This window comes from Pantherophis guttatus, chromosome 3 (genome assembly GCF_059756535.1).
Source record: "Pantherophis guttatus breed Tessera chromosome 3, ASM5975653v1, whole genome shotgun sequence".
NCBI lineage: Eukaryota > Metazoa > Chordata > Lepidosauria > Squamata > Colubridae > Pantherophis > Pantherophis guttatus.
The window spans coordinates 185,954,105-185,966,634 of NC_142065.1; the positions used below are offsets into that span (position 1 = coordinate 185,954,105).

Genomic DNA, 12,530 nt, shown 5'->3' on the forward strand with positions numbered 1-12,530 from the left:
ACTCACACCTCCCGCCGGCCAGCTTGTCTTCGGGTCTTTGCTACGCATGCGTGGGGGGATCACGCACGCATGCGGGTGTGTGTGTGCATGTGTGGGGGCGTGGGGTGGGCCACATGCACAAGCGGGGGCATGTACATATGCACGGGGGGATGTGTAGGGGAGCATGGGCAGGGGCCACACGCGCATTTTGGGGATTTGGGCACATGCGTGCTTTGGGCACTCAGTCTGGTCTAGTATCTCTGAACTTTCTCGCTCTCACTCTCGTTTTCTCAATTTCTGTTTGCCTAATCATTTATTGTATTTCCAAGATTTCATTTTTTCAGAAGTTTTCTTCAGTGCTTCAAGTGTGGAAATTTTTTTGTTTGCTTTCCCCACACCAAGCTTTGCCTTTATTGTCTTTTTCTATGTAATATTTGTCTATTTTTTCCCATACATGAGCCACCTCTTATCTTCGTTTGCCAGTATTTGTTAGACATTACAGTCTGTCGCTTGTTCAGCTGCTGTGTTTCAAAATTACTCCTCATTTCTCTTTGTGTTCATTGTCAACATTTGTGACACTTCTTTACACCTTCTGATGACTCATACCTCATTTGGTTCCCGTGCATGGGCAAATAGCTGCAGAATGTTTCCCTGTGGACCATTGTTAGCTTTGAGAAGCAACACACACTCGTCTCTTTAACAGGTTTTGCTTTTTTAATTGGGAGGCACAAGGCAGCACTTCAATGCAATATACAGTATTACTGATTCAATAATAATTTTTGACCCCACATATGGGAAACATTGCACATTGGATGTAGTGCATTTATTCTGACACCACCTGCCATGGACTCTATATACCTCTATAAATTAATCTTGGGTAGAGAACATGTCTTGCATTTTTTTCCCCTACCCATTCTCATTTAGTCTGATGAAAGGTAATTTGATTTTGATTTTTTTTTTTTTAAGGTGAAGAATTGCAGTGAAATTCTTATGGAACAAGTGTGGTGATCCCCACTTCTTTAATCATTAGGTGACAGTCTTGCCTTTAATTAACCTTCACTCTAGCAGCCAGCAGCTCTCCTGACTTTTCCCATTTCAGTGCATTCCCAGCATAATCTTCTTGAAGAAAATCCTTCTGTGGTGCTTTCTGAGTCCTTTGCCTGCAGATTTGGGCCAGCTTTTCAAAAGGCCATTTCTGTTTATTTGAGCAGATCTCGGAAAGGGCGTTTTGGTTCGGCAAGCTTGGATTGAAGCAGTCATCTGAAGCAGCAGCAGAGGCTCCTTCCCACTGGAGTAAAACAGCTGGCATTTGAGCCTCAGGTTGGAGCAAGTGAATTTCTGAGCTGAGGTATTGTCTTAAATTGTCTCCTGCAATGATCTGCATTAGGAGAATGCCTTAGCATGGGAAAGCACTGCTTTGCACAGCTCTTGTATTTATATCCTTCCTAAACTATTGTCATTTTTTTCACTCCATCAGCATTTTCCAATTCCATTGTTCCCCCAATTCCATGCCTGAAGTTTCATAACTTGAAGCTCTGTGTTTTCCCCACTTATAATGGCTAGATTCTCCCATAGGGAATATTTTGTTTTGCTTATCATAAATTTTATTTCACTCAGTGTTAGTTTACTCATTTGAAGTTTGCATTGTTTTGTGTATCAGTTGAGCAAAAATGCGACTGGTAACCAGTGGTTATAAATCTGATTTAAATGAAGAAACTCTTAGGCAAACCAGAGGGGAGAAAACTGGACAGGAAGGTTGAAATGTTTTGTGTAGCATTCAGTGGTGGGTTTCAAAATATTTTACTACTAGTTCTGTGGATGTGGCTTGGTGGGCGTGGCAGGGGAAGGATACTGTAAAATCTCCATTCCCACCCCACTCCGGGGGAAGGTTACTGGAAAATCCCCATTTCCTTCCAATCAGCTGGGACTTGGGAGGCAGAGAATAGATGAGGGTGGGGCCAGTCAGAATTTTTACTACCGGTTCTCCGAACTACTCAAAATTTCCACTACCGGTTCTCCAGAACTGGTCAGAACCTGCTGAAACCCACCTCTGGTAGCATTGTTTATTTCTAGCAACTGCATTTCTAGCAACTGCAGCATTTCAATGCACACCGACATGCTGAAGAATAAAACCTTGATAATGAGGTTGATGTTTGATGTAGTTAATACCGGTAGACTTGATAAAATTGGTAAACTGTTTGTCTTCTTTGGCCATCCTCTTCTACTACACCTTACTAATAGCCATAGAGATTCAAGCATAGCTTGCCAATAGTTTTTTCCTTCTATATTCTAACTCATCTAGAATACTCCTGGCCCTCAAAAGACCTTTGATCTGCCACTGATGTTGAGGGTGTTCATTCTTTTGCTTACAGCTAGTCCTCCTCAAATCCTCCCTGCTTTCTTTCCATTTGCAAGTAAGTAAGTAAATGTTCAGGAGCTTCTCACTTGCCTTGTTCATGTTCTGCCTGCTTCTGTTGCTTTCTCTAGTTTCCTGAAGATTCTGTTCTTGCCAGGCTGAAGGGCAGGGCAACATGCTAGCAGCAGAACAACTTGTAATGGCAGAATCTTTATCCTCACTTCTCCATAGCTGAAATTACCCTACCCAATCTATGAAAACGTTTGGGCGTGGAATGCTGTTTATATGTTCAAAAGTGCATATGGAATTGAGTTTGCATGAATGTCTGTTTACAGGTACACTGTTTACTTATTGCTTTGCATCGCATACCCATAAACTAAAGATTGGCCATTCTTATTCTGGCTAATCCGTAGTAGAATGAGATGACCCAAGACTTAATTTGGAGCCCTTCATAGATGTCAATATGTTTTGTTTCAAAATATGGTAATGCAGATTTTCTGCTTTGGGGCTTATTTTGTTGAATGGGACACCATACTTGTACTACCTCTCTCTATCCCACCTCCACTCCTGGTCATATAAGGTCAAATGAAAGGAGAAAAGAAGGTTCACACTTCCCACAGAAAGGACTGGAGGCTGAATTAATCCTGCAGAAACAGCCTCATCTCTGGCTGTAGTCCTGACCGAGGGATTCACCTCTAAAAAAAAAGAACTCATGATGTTGCATTCCTCATAGAAGCTGCCAATTCTTTCCGACATCAGCACATTCAGTCCTGATTTTGCTAATGCTTCATACACCATTAACCTCCTATGTCTGTGCAGTGGGCTGTTCAGAGGTTTCATTTTGATAAACATAGCTAATTGTAAGGGGTTTTTTTCAGGCAAGCTGTATAAAGCTACTTCTTGTCCCAGATAAATAAACAAACAAGCTAAATACTGGGTTTTAATTTTGACTTGCATAAAGCAGTGTGAAACTAGTAGTGTTGTGGTTTAGTTCTTATAAAAGTGATATTTTATCTTCATTTCCATTCAAAAGTCTTGAATTCATATGTAGCTTGCATTCAGGGTCAAAGGGGCCCTGGGCAAGACTATGTGCAATTTTATGGAGAAACTGCAATCACAAAGGATTTTTGTTTGTTTGAAAAGAGTTGATTTGTTAAAAGTAAAGAGGAGACTTCTTATCATCTATGGTGAACGTGTGATAAAGCAAAAAAAAATTGGAGTATATTTTATATTTTAATTGAGAAAATTTCATAAAAATGAAATCAGAAATTTTCCTTTTGGACCTAATGGGAAAAGACTTGGAGAAAAAAATTGGAACGTTGCTACTATATGTTGACAGCAGCAAGACTATTGTATGCACAAAAATGGAAGGACACTTTGATTCCCGCTATGGACGAATGGTTGCAGAAGCTGATGGAGTTGGCTGAAATGCCGAAATTGACTATTTTGGTTAAAGAAAAGACTATAAATTCTTTTGTTTCCACATGGAGACCGTTTCTGAACTTTGTGCTTGAATTGGAAAAGAATGAAACTTTGGTTTTGGGTTTTACCAATTAGACTGATAGATCCTTATAGAAATGGCTAGTTTATATTATTATGAAAAAACAAAAAGTTGTGATTTGATGTTAATGCCTTGTTTTACTGCAACAGAGAGAATCGGAAGTCAATGCTTCTTTTTATTTTTCTTAATCCTTCCTCACTTTTCTCCCCCACTTCTTCCCCATTGTTTTCCTATTTTCTTTTGTATTTTGTATCTTATTTCGTCTTATAACTCAATAAAAATGTTAACAAGAAAAAAAGTTGATTTATTAATGTAACTTTCTTTTGTATTTATTATTAAACCTCTGCTTTACCTTGATTTTTAAGGCTGTTGTAATAAAGCAGTTAGACTAAAGGCAAATTAACATTGATTTTTTGGGTCTAACAACCCAATAATAATCTCTCATTTAGTTCTCACTTTGATTCACATCATGTTGACACAAGAATGGTATACAAGAACTGTAAATTGATTATTTAATTTCTTTTCAAATTTTTGCACAGAACATATCTATTATTTATTGATTTATTTGATTTGATTTGATTGTCTTTTTAATCTTCTTTATTTGCTTATGGGCAATTATTTTAGAATGGGTTAATTAAAGGATGGAATAGAGTTTTCATCAATATGTAATTGAAGTCATTTGAAGCACAGTTAGAGTTACTGAGGAAAGAACAGAAAAAAAGAAACCAAAGAGGAATCCCATTCCCGATGCACAGGTCCATAGCCTCATTATCTCCAAACGATTAAACAATATGAATGTTTTCGTTTGATTTGCCTATCTAGCACATTCTGTTAATTAAGATGTATCTCTTGGTGGCAGGTTCTGGTTTCAAGAAGCCATTTGACCATGGAGCAGGACAGCAATCCAGATGTTGCTGCATCAAGGGAGCAATTCACTCAAGCTGGAGATTAGAATGAAGACTCATATGCCTTGGCTTTCACATTTCTCTTTCAACTCATTCTTTTCTTTACAAAATAAAAAGCACTGGAGAAATGAATCTTCTGGCTTCAGTTACTTTCTGTCTTTTAAAAGAACAAATGCTGAGCATGCTAACTCAATCAGTTATAAACGTCTTGGTTACAGTTCTGATGGCTCACGCTGAACCTAGGCTTGGGAACTTCATCTTTTGGCTTCAAGTCTTTTGACAACTCAAATTTAGTAGAACTGATTCTGTAATGGATGCTTGGTTGCAAAATCTCCTCCCTTGACATCACAGATTCCTTAGTTGTTGTTTTTTCACTCAGACACTTCCTGTACTTTGAGGAAATGGCAGTCTGCTTAGTAGATCATATTTTATATACACTACTTTGCATACCATGTTCCGTTCCCTATATTCCATCAACACAGTACAAAAGTTAAATTGCATCTGCTAGCTTCATCATTGGCAGAAAAAAAACCACATATATAACTCCATCTGTTACTTTCCCAGTCTTGCATATAGTGAGATGCATGTGTACAAACTGGCTATGTTCACACATTTTTCACCTGGTTACTGAATTGTCTTATTTTTTTGGTTTGCACAAGGCATTGAACCAGAAACTAATCGAAGAGGCTGGACTAATACAAGTTACTAAGCAACTACAACAACTAACCAAGATTAACATTGAACAAATTTAATAGAGTGAATCAGTGGTGGGTTCCTCCCGGTTCCACCCAGTTCCGCCAAGCCGGTAGTGGTGACAATATGACATCACCGAACCGGTTCTGCCCCCCCACCCCTCCGCCCCCCCCGCGTTATTCTTACCTTTTATTTGGCCCCACCCCCAATCTATTGCTGCCTCCTGAGTCCCAGCTGATCGGCTAGAAGGGAAAAAACTGTTTAAACTCTTGCCATGGGGCTTCAAAGGGCCGCCCTACAGCTGATCAGTGTTAAAAGGCAGTGTAAATAAATAGGTAGACCAGTGCCTCCAAAAACAAATGAGTAGACCGGTGTCTGCAAAAACAAATGGGTAGACCAGTGCCTCCAAAAACAAATGGGTAGACCAGTACCTCTAAAAACAAATGAGTAGACCAGTGCCTGCAAAAACAAATGAGTAGACAGGTGCCTGCAAAAACAAATGGGTAGACCAGTGCCTCCAAAAACAAATGGGTAGACCAGTGCTTGCAAAAACAAATGAGTAGACCAGTGCCTGCAAAAATAAATGGGTAGACCAGTGCCTCCAAAAACAAATAGGTAGACCAGTGCCTCCAAAAACAAATGAGTAGACCGGTGCCTCCAAAAACAAATGGGTAGACTGGTACAGCTCTGCAAGCAGTTAAAAGCTTGGGAGACCAGTACCTCTGCTAAATCCTAAAGAATTGTCACATGACCATCAAGCCACACCCACAAAATAAGCCGTGCCCACAGAACTGGTAGTAAAAAAATTTAGAACCCACCCCTGGAGTGAATGTAGTAGTTACGTTTTTAACCGAACTGCTTTAATATGTGATTTGAATATAGTCATTTTGAGCTACAGGCCTAATTCCATTTCATTTTGTAGTACGCAAGGATTAAACTCATGTATGAAAATTGGATCAGATAAGTTTTGTGTTATTAGTACAAAACATAGCATGTATGTTCAAGGCACAACTCTACAATTCAAGTTAGAATTTCAGCTTGATCCTGAGCTACAATAAAGTAAAAATATAATAAAATATATTCAAAAACAATGGTAGATTTTAAATATCCTTTCCCAACCCAATGAACATACCCAGTCTAAATGCCAGCCAGTCTCTCATGCACATTTCAAGGAGATCTGGCAGGATATAAAAAACTATAACACAATATCAACCTTGAGCATTGAACCCGAACAATGGATCTCACTGTGCACTTCTATGACATAATTTTCAATTTCAAGTTCAATATCAACCTGACCCTTTGCATTTATTAAGAAGAGAGAGACAGATAAAAAATGCATTTTAACTGCAAGAGCTGCAGTGAGTCCTCTGAAATGTTGTGATTTATAAGTATGGCCTATGACTGATTTACCAATGCCTCATGCTGCATTATCTGTCAAGGGAGCATCTGTTCAAATTTGACTGGCTGCTTTTGCAGGCGCTGGAGTTTGTGAAAAAAGAATCTTTCTCCATAGACTATTTATTTTTATATAATGTTCAGCTTTTTGTGGAAAGAATTGCTACAAAAGCATTTTTTTTATAATGCTGGGAATACCTATAAATATTTCTGAACTTCATCAAAGGTTTGCTATTAAAAGTATTGGGGTGGACTGCTTTGTTTGTTTCCGAAATACCATCCATTTTCTGCTATAAAAACAAGAGGATTTTTTATCCAAAAAGTCAAATGTTTCATTGCTGTAGTTAAAATATTTACTCATAGTGGTATGAAGTTCAACTACCATTTATTTTGCCAATGTATTAAGAATTAATGTAGGAAGCTACTTCAGAGTAAGTCACCACAAACATGGATATATAATATCTTACTAGTTTCTTTCTTCTGTAGTCTTCTTTCAAGAAAGAGTTGATTTGCTGATGCTTAATTAGGATTCTAAAACATTTAGAATTAAATTAGAAAAAGATGTTTTAGGACCTGGGAAAAGATGGAGCTACCTTAAAATGGTGCAGACAGGTGTTTCAGAGTATCTTTTGATGACTGAATCCAAAGTAGTGCAAGTACTACTCAACAAAGTATGATACAGCAATAAAGCTTTCCTAAATGCTTTAAAACAGCCTTCCCCAAGGACACTCATATTCCAAGGACATGTTGGCTTTTGGAGAATACCAGGTTGGGATGCTATCCATAGTAGCAATATAAAGAAATTAGTCATCAATTGCCAAGAAATTCTTTTTTTGAGCCCATTGGGGAAAGGAAGGAATATAAAGGAAGAAATTTTGCCCCAAATCCTATATGGAGAAAGGTATGGTATTTAACCAAACCTTGTAGGCTCTTCTAGAAATGCAAGAGGTAACCCTACAGCTATGATTTTAAATATTTTTGTATGAAATCATCTTTTAAGAACAACGCAGCCAAATGCTCTTTGAATAAAAAACCATTTTTGAGGGAGAAAGAATACCTTCCCTGCCTCCTTTCTTGTTATGTTGTATGAACAGAATTCACTCTTCAGCAGATTTATACCAAGATTTACCATCCTGTAAAATCTGTATCCACATAATTAGTCTAATATGACTTGATTGAAGTTCTAAGATTTCATGTGATATAATCAGACAACATAGTAATTTCAGAAATAGTAAAAGGTTCAGCACTAATATTGTTTTCATGCACTGCATATCTAACTGGTATAATATATGCCATACAAAGAAATAAATCTGCAATTCCCAATGCATAATTATACTGTTTTTCCTACTTTACTGAAGACAGAAAAAAAACTAACAAATCTGTACTAAAATACGTTTTTATGTGTGATATTTTTGAGTCTCAGAGTCTGAATCTGTTATATAAATTAAACTAAAAATACTCTCCCTCTTGTTCTTTTCCTCATAACCAAAAATGCAATGCTGTAATAAATCACACAGATGACTTACACAAAGTTGCTCAGATGAATTTTATATCAATAACTGTTGCTCACCTCCCTTTGCCACACAGAACTTTGTGCATATGTGATTGGATGCAGAGAGTAGAAGATCCACCAGTTCAGATCAAGGACACTAAATTTTTACACAGTATCCCCCATTTTCATAACCACATATTCAAAGTGGATGGGTAAAAATGCCAATGCATATTTGGTGGACTTAAAAAAAAAACAGTTCTTTGAATTACAGCAGGGGTGTCAAATTCAAGGCCCGGGGCCCAGATCCAGCCTGTGGGATGCTTAGATCTGGCCCACGGGGCTGCTGTGGAAACAACAAAGGATCAGCCTACAGTGCCTCTGCCAGCAAAAATGGAACTAGGGAGGGTTGCGCACAGCCTTCCCAGGCTCCGTTTTTGGCCACGATGGTCTCCTGCAGCCCTTTGCCAGCAAAAATGGAGCCTGGGGAGGCTGTGCGGGGCCCGTCCAGGCTCCATTTTCACTAGCAGAGGGCTGCAAGAGGCCATCGTGGCCAAAAATGGAGCCTCAATGAGTGACATCAAGCTGGCCATGCCCATCCCGGCCATGCCCATTCTAGCCACACCCACACCCATCCCCTTGAGGTCAAACACAACCTTGTTGCGGCCTTCCATGAAATTGAGTTTGACACCCCTGAATTACAGGTGTCACTCATAATCAGTTTATTTATTATTTATTTATTTATTATTGCGATTTATATGCTGCCTTTCTCCCTGGGACCCAAGGCAGCTTACAAAATGACAAATTCCAATACAAATCACAATGAAATAAAATTAAAATCAGCAACCCTATTAAAACAGTTTAAAATTATGACAGTGTACCCCCAAACGGATCAGTTGAGTTGACGGAAGAGCCACGTCTTCAGCTCGCGACGGAAGGAAAGAAAGTCGGGGGCTGTCCTGAGCTCGGTGGGCAATCCATTCCAGAGGGTTGGGGCTCCCACAGAGAACGCCCTCCTCCTGGGGGCCGTCAGCTGACATTGTTTGGCTGACGGCACCCTGAGGAGGCCGACTCTGTGCGAGCGCACAGGACGATGGGAGAGCGGCTGGAGATAGACCTGCAAGTACCCTGGACCTAAGCCATGCATTAGTTGCATAATCATTAGTTCATCCAAAATAACTAAGGGAAAACATCATTAGAATCCAGATTTATTTTGTTTCCTGAATGGGTAAAACAGTTAAGAACAGTAGAGAAAGCAAAATTAAATTCTGGGCATTCTATAAACCAATAATGAATCACTACAACAGGAGGAAGAGAAGAAACAGTTTCTTTTGGGAGTCACCCTTGAGTCCAATTGCTGAAGGCATCTACTTCAAGATAGCATCTAGCAAAGAAAGGCCTTCTATTTTAACAGTTTGTATTCCCACCTTTGAAGTTGCCATCTTCCTGGTTCTTTTACTTCATGGAAATATTTGTATCTTGAAGGTCAATGAAGAGCTGATGCAGTGCAGAGCACAATCTCCAATGTGGCACTGAATAGCAAGAGGCTGCTCTGCATCAGTGAACCAAATCAAAAGATATTTTGTTGAAGCTTTGATTGACGCTTTGCCCAGGCCTGCAAAACAGTTACAAAGAATGTTCTTTCTGCGCCAACTCAGAAAGCTCAAACTGCTGAAGGAGCTGCTGATCCAGTTCTACAGAGGAATTATTGAGTCTGTCATCTGCACCTCTATAACTGTCTGGTTTGGTTCTGCAACCCAACAAAACAGACACAGACTTCAGAGGATAATTAGGACTGCAGAAAAAAACAATTACTACCAACCTGCCTTCCATTGAGGACCTGTATACTGCACGAGTCAAAAAGAGGGCTGTGAAAATATTTACAGATCCCTCGCATCCTGGACATAAACTGTTTCAACTCCTACCCTCAAAATGACACTATAGAACACTGCATACCAAAACAACTAGACACAAGAAGAGTTTTTTCCCGAATGCCATCACTCTGCTAAACAAATAATTCCCTCAACACTGTCAAACTATTCACTAAGTCTGCACTACTATTAATCTTCTCATCGTTCCTATCTCTCACCTCCTCCCACTTATGACTGTTTGACTGTAATCTTGTTACTTGTATCCCTACGATTTATATTGACTGTTTCCTAATATGATTTGATTGCTTATTTGTACCCTATGATCATCATTAAGTGTTGTACCTTATGATTCTTGACGAATGTATCTTTTCTTTTATGTACACTGAGAGCATAGGCACCAAGACAAATTCCTTGGCCAATAAAGAATTCTATTCTATTCTATTCTATTCTATTCTATTCTATTCTATTCTATTCTATTCTATTCTATTCTATTCCATTCCATTCCATTCCATTCCATTCCATTCCAATCCATTCCATTCCATTCCATTCTATTCTATTCTATTCTATTCTATTCTATACAAGACCAAAGCAACTCTCTCAAAAAGCAGTGTGTTAAGGAGGTCTCAGAAAAAGATGGACAATGTACAGGACATATCCTGCACAATGATTCTGTATGACCTGTGGACTCTCCTCTTCACTGTTGCCAAACATCAGCACAAATTTTGGCACCATCCCAAGGACTAAGATGACAAGTGAAACAAATGGCAAATTTGTCACAAAATAGACAGATTTTATCAAATAATTTAAAATTATATTTCCAAACAAAAATAAAAAATAAACCTTACATGATTCACAGTCATGATCTTTCCTGCATCTTTGCTGCCCACCTCAAAGGGAGCAATGAGCCTCCAGAGCAATGGGGGAGGCTGTTCTGCCAGAACCTCCCCATTTGAATCCTAAGAAGTCTCTGCCCTGCCATAAGGCAATATGTTGCCTTTTCTTTCATATATTAAGATGAGTGTCAAGAAGTGCTTACACACAGGTATCAAAACTTCAGATCTCCCTGCAATATATGATCAGCAATGGGCTCTCTCGTAAATAACTTGTGTCTCTTAGTGTGATTTACAGATGAAAAATCTTGGCATTACTAAAATGTTCTTCTTTATGAAGAAAGTGTGAATTTATCAGCAAATCCAGAGAGGACAAATACATTTTTAAGAAGTCCTAGTCTCAAATAGTTTAGAAATTCAGCCATCTCTTGCACTGTTCTAAGCATCACCACAATTAACAAAAAAGGAGACTAAGAGATGTTATCATATGATCCTTTGTCAGACTTTTGAGTTGTGCGGTGGCCTTAAGGTGGAGCTCTCGCCTCACAATCCGGAGGCTGTGAGTTCAATCCTAGGTAGAGGCAGACATTTCTCTCTCTAGGCACGAGGAGAATATATCTGCTGAATATAACTCTGCATTGGCGATAGGAAGGGCATCCAGCAAGTAATCACTCAGATCCATTCAGTTACCCAGACTTCACCCCACAAGGAATTATGGGGGTCATTAAAAAGATGATGATCCTTTGTCAGTCTTTTGATTATTTCCTAATACTATAAGGTCAACCTCTTGGATTGGATCAAAGGCCTATCTAAATCAATATTATGTTCCCTATCCTGAGCCACATTCCCATGGGAAATTTATAAAGCAGACATGAGCCTAATACCATCACAGATGTTTTCCACTGATTAACGGTGAATACTATTAATAAAGACAACATTAGAAATAATATGCAGCAATTGTCTGTCCACTGTGGATCTTTGAACTAAATATTTTGAGACCTAGATCTAGATCATCTTGCAAACAAAATTTTTAAATAAGTAAAATCGGCATCTTTAAAATCTCTACTGATTTCCTTCCATTTCTATTTTAATGTTTAGCAGCTGACTAACTTAGCAATTTGCAAGAATAACATAGTGAAACTAAAATGTAACAAATTTTCCATTAAAATTTACTTTAAAACCCATCAGCCAATACAATTAAAAGCTACAGAAGCAGATAAATTTAATGGTAACAGAACTGATATGGTACAATCTACTCCACTATTCATTAATAGTGCGCTAACCTGGGCTATAATGGACATAAAATTATTTTTACTCCTTGCTAAAAACCTGCTAATTTGTTGCTGCCTGCTCTGTTTTGGAATATGGCTGCCATTACAGAAAATATTTTATTCTAATGTTGTTAGCAAGATTTCTTTTTCCCAGTGTTGAACAAGGTTTGTTCTTGCAACTGTTCACATATATCTTGGTAAATTGTGATATTTTTCATTTCTGTTTTCAGGGATTATAGT

General features: G+C 38.6%; 1 long non-coding RNA gene across 1 annotated transcript in view; it reads left to right on the forward strand.

Moving 5' to 3' along the window:
- The window catches only part of LOC117668420 (uncharacterized), a 79,142-nt gene extending 74,289 nt beyond the window's left edge, over window positions 1–4,853 (forward strand). The window contains exon 3 of the long non-coding RNA XR_004592280.2: window positions 4,696–4,853. This is a non-coding gene — a long non-coding RNA (uncharacterized LOC117668420). The remainder of the gene's footprint in view (window positions 1–4,695) is intronic.
- The last annotated feature ends 7,677 nt before the right edge of the window (window positions 4,854–12,530 follow it).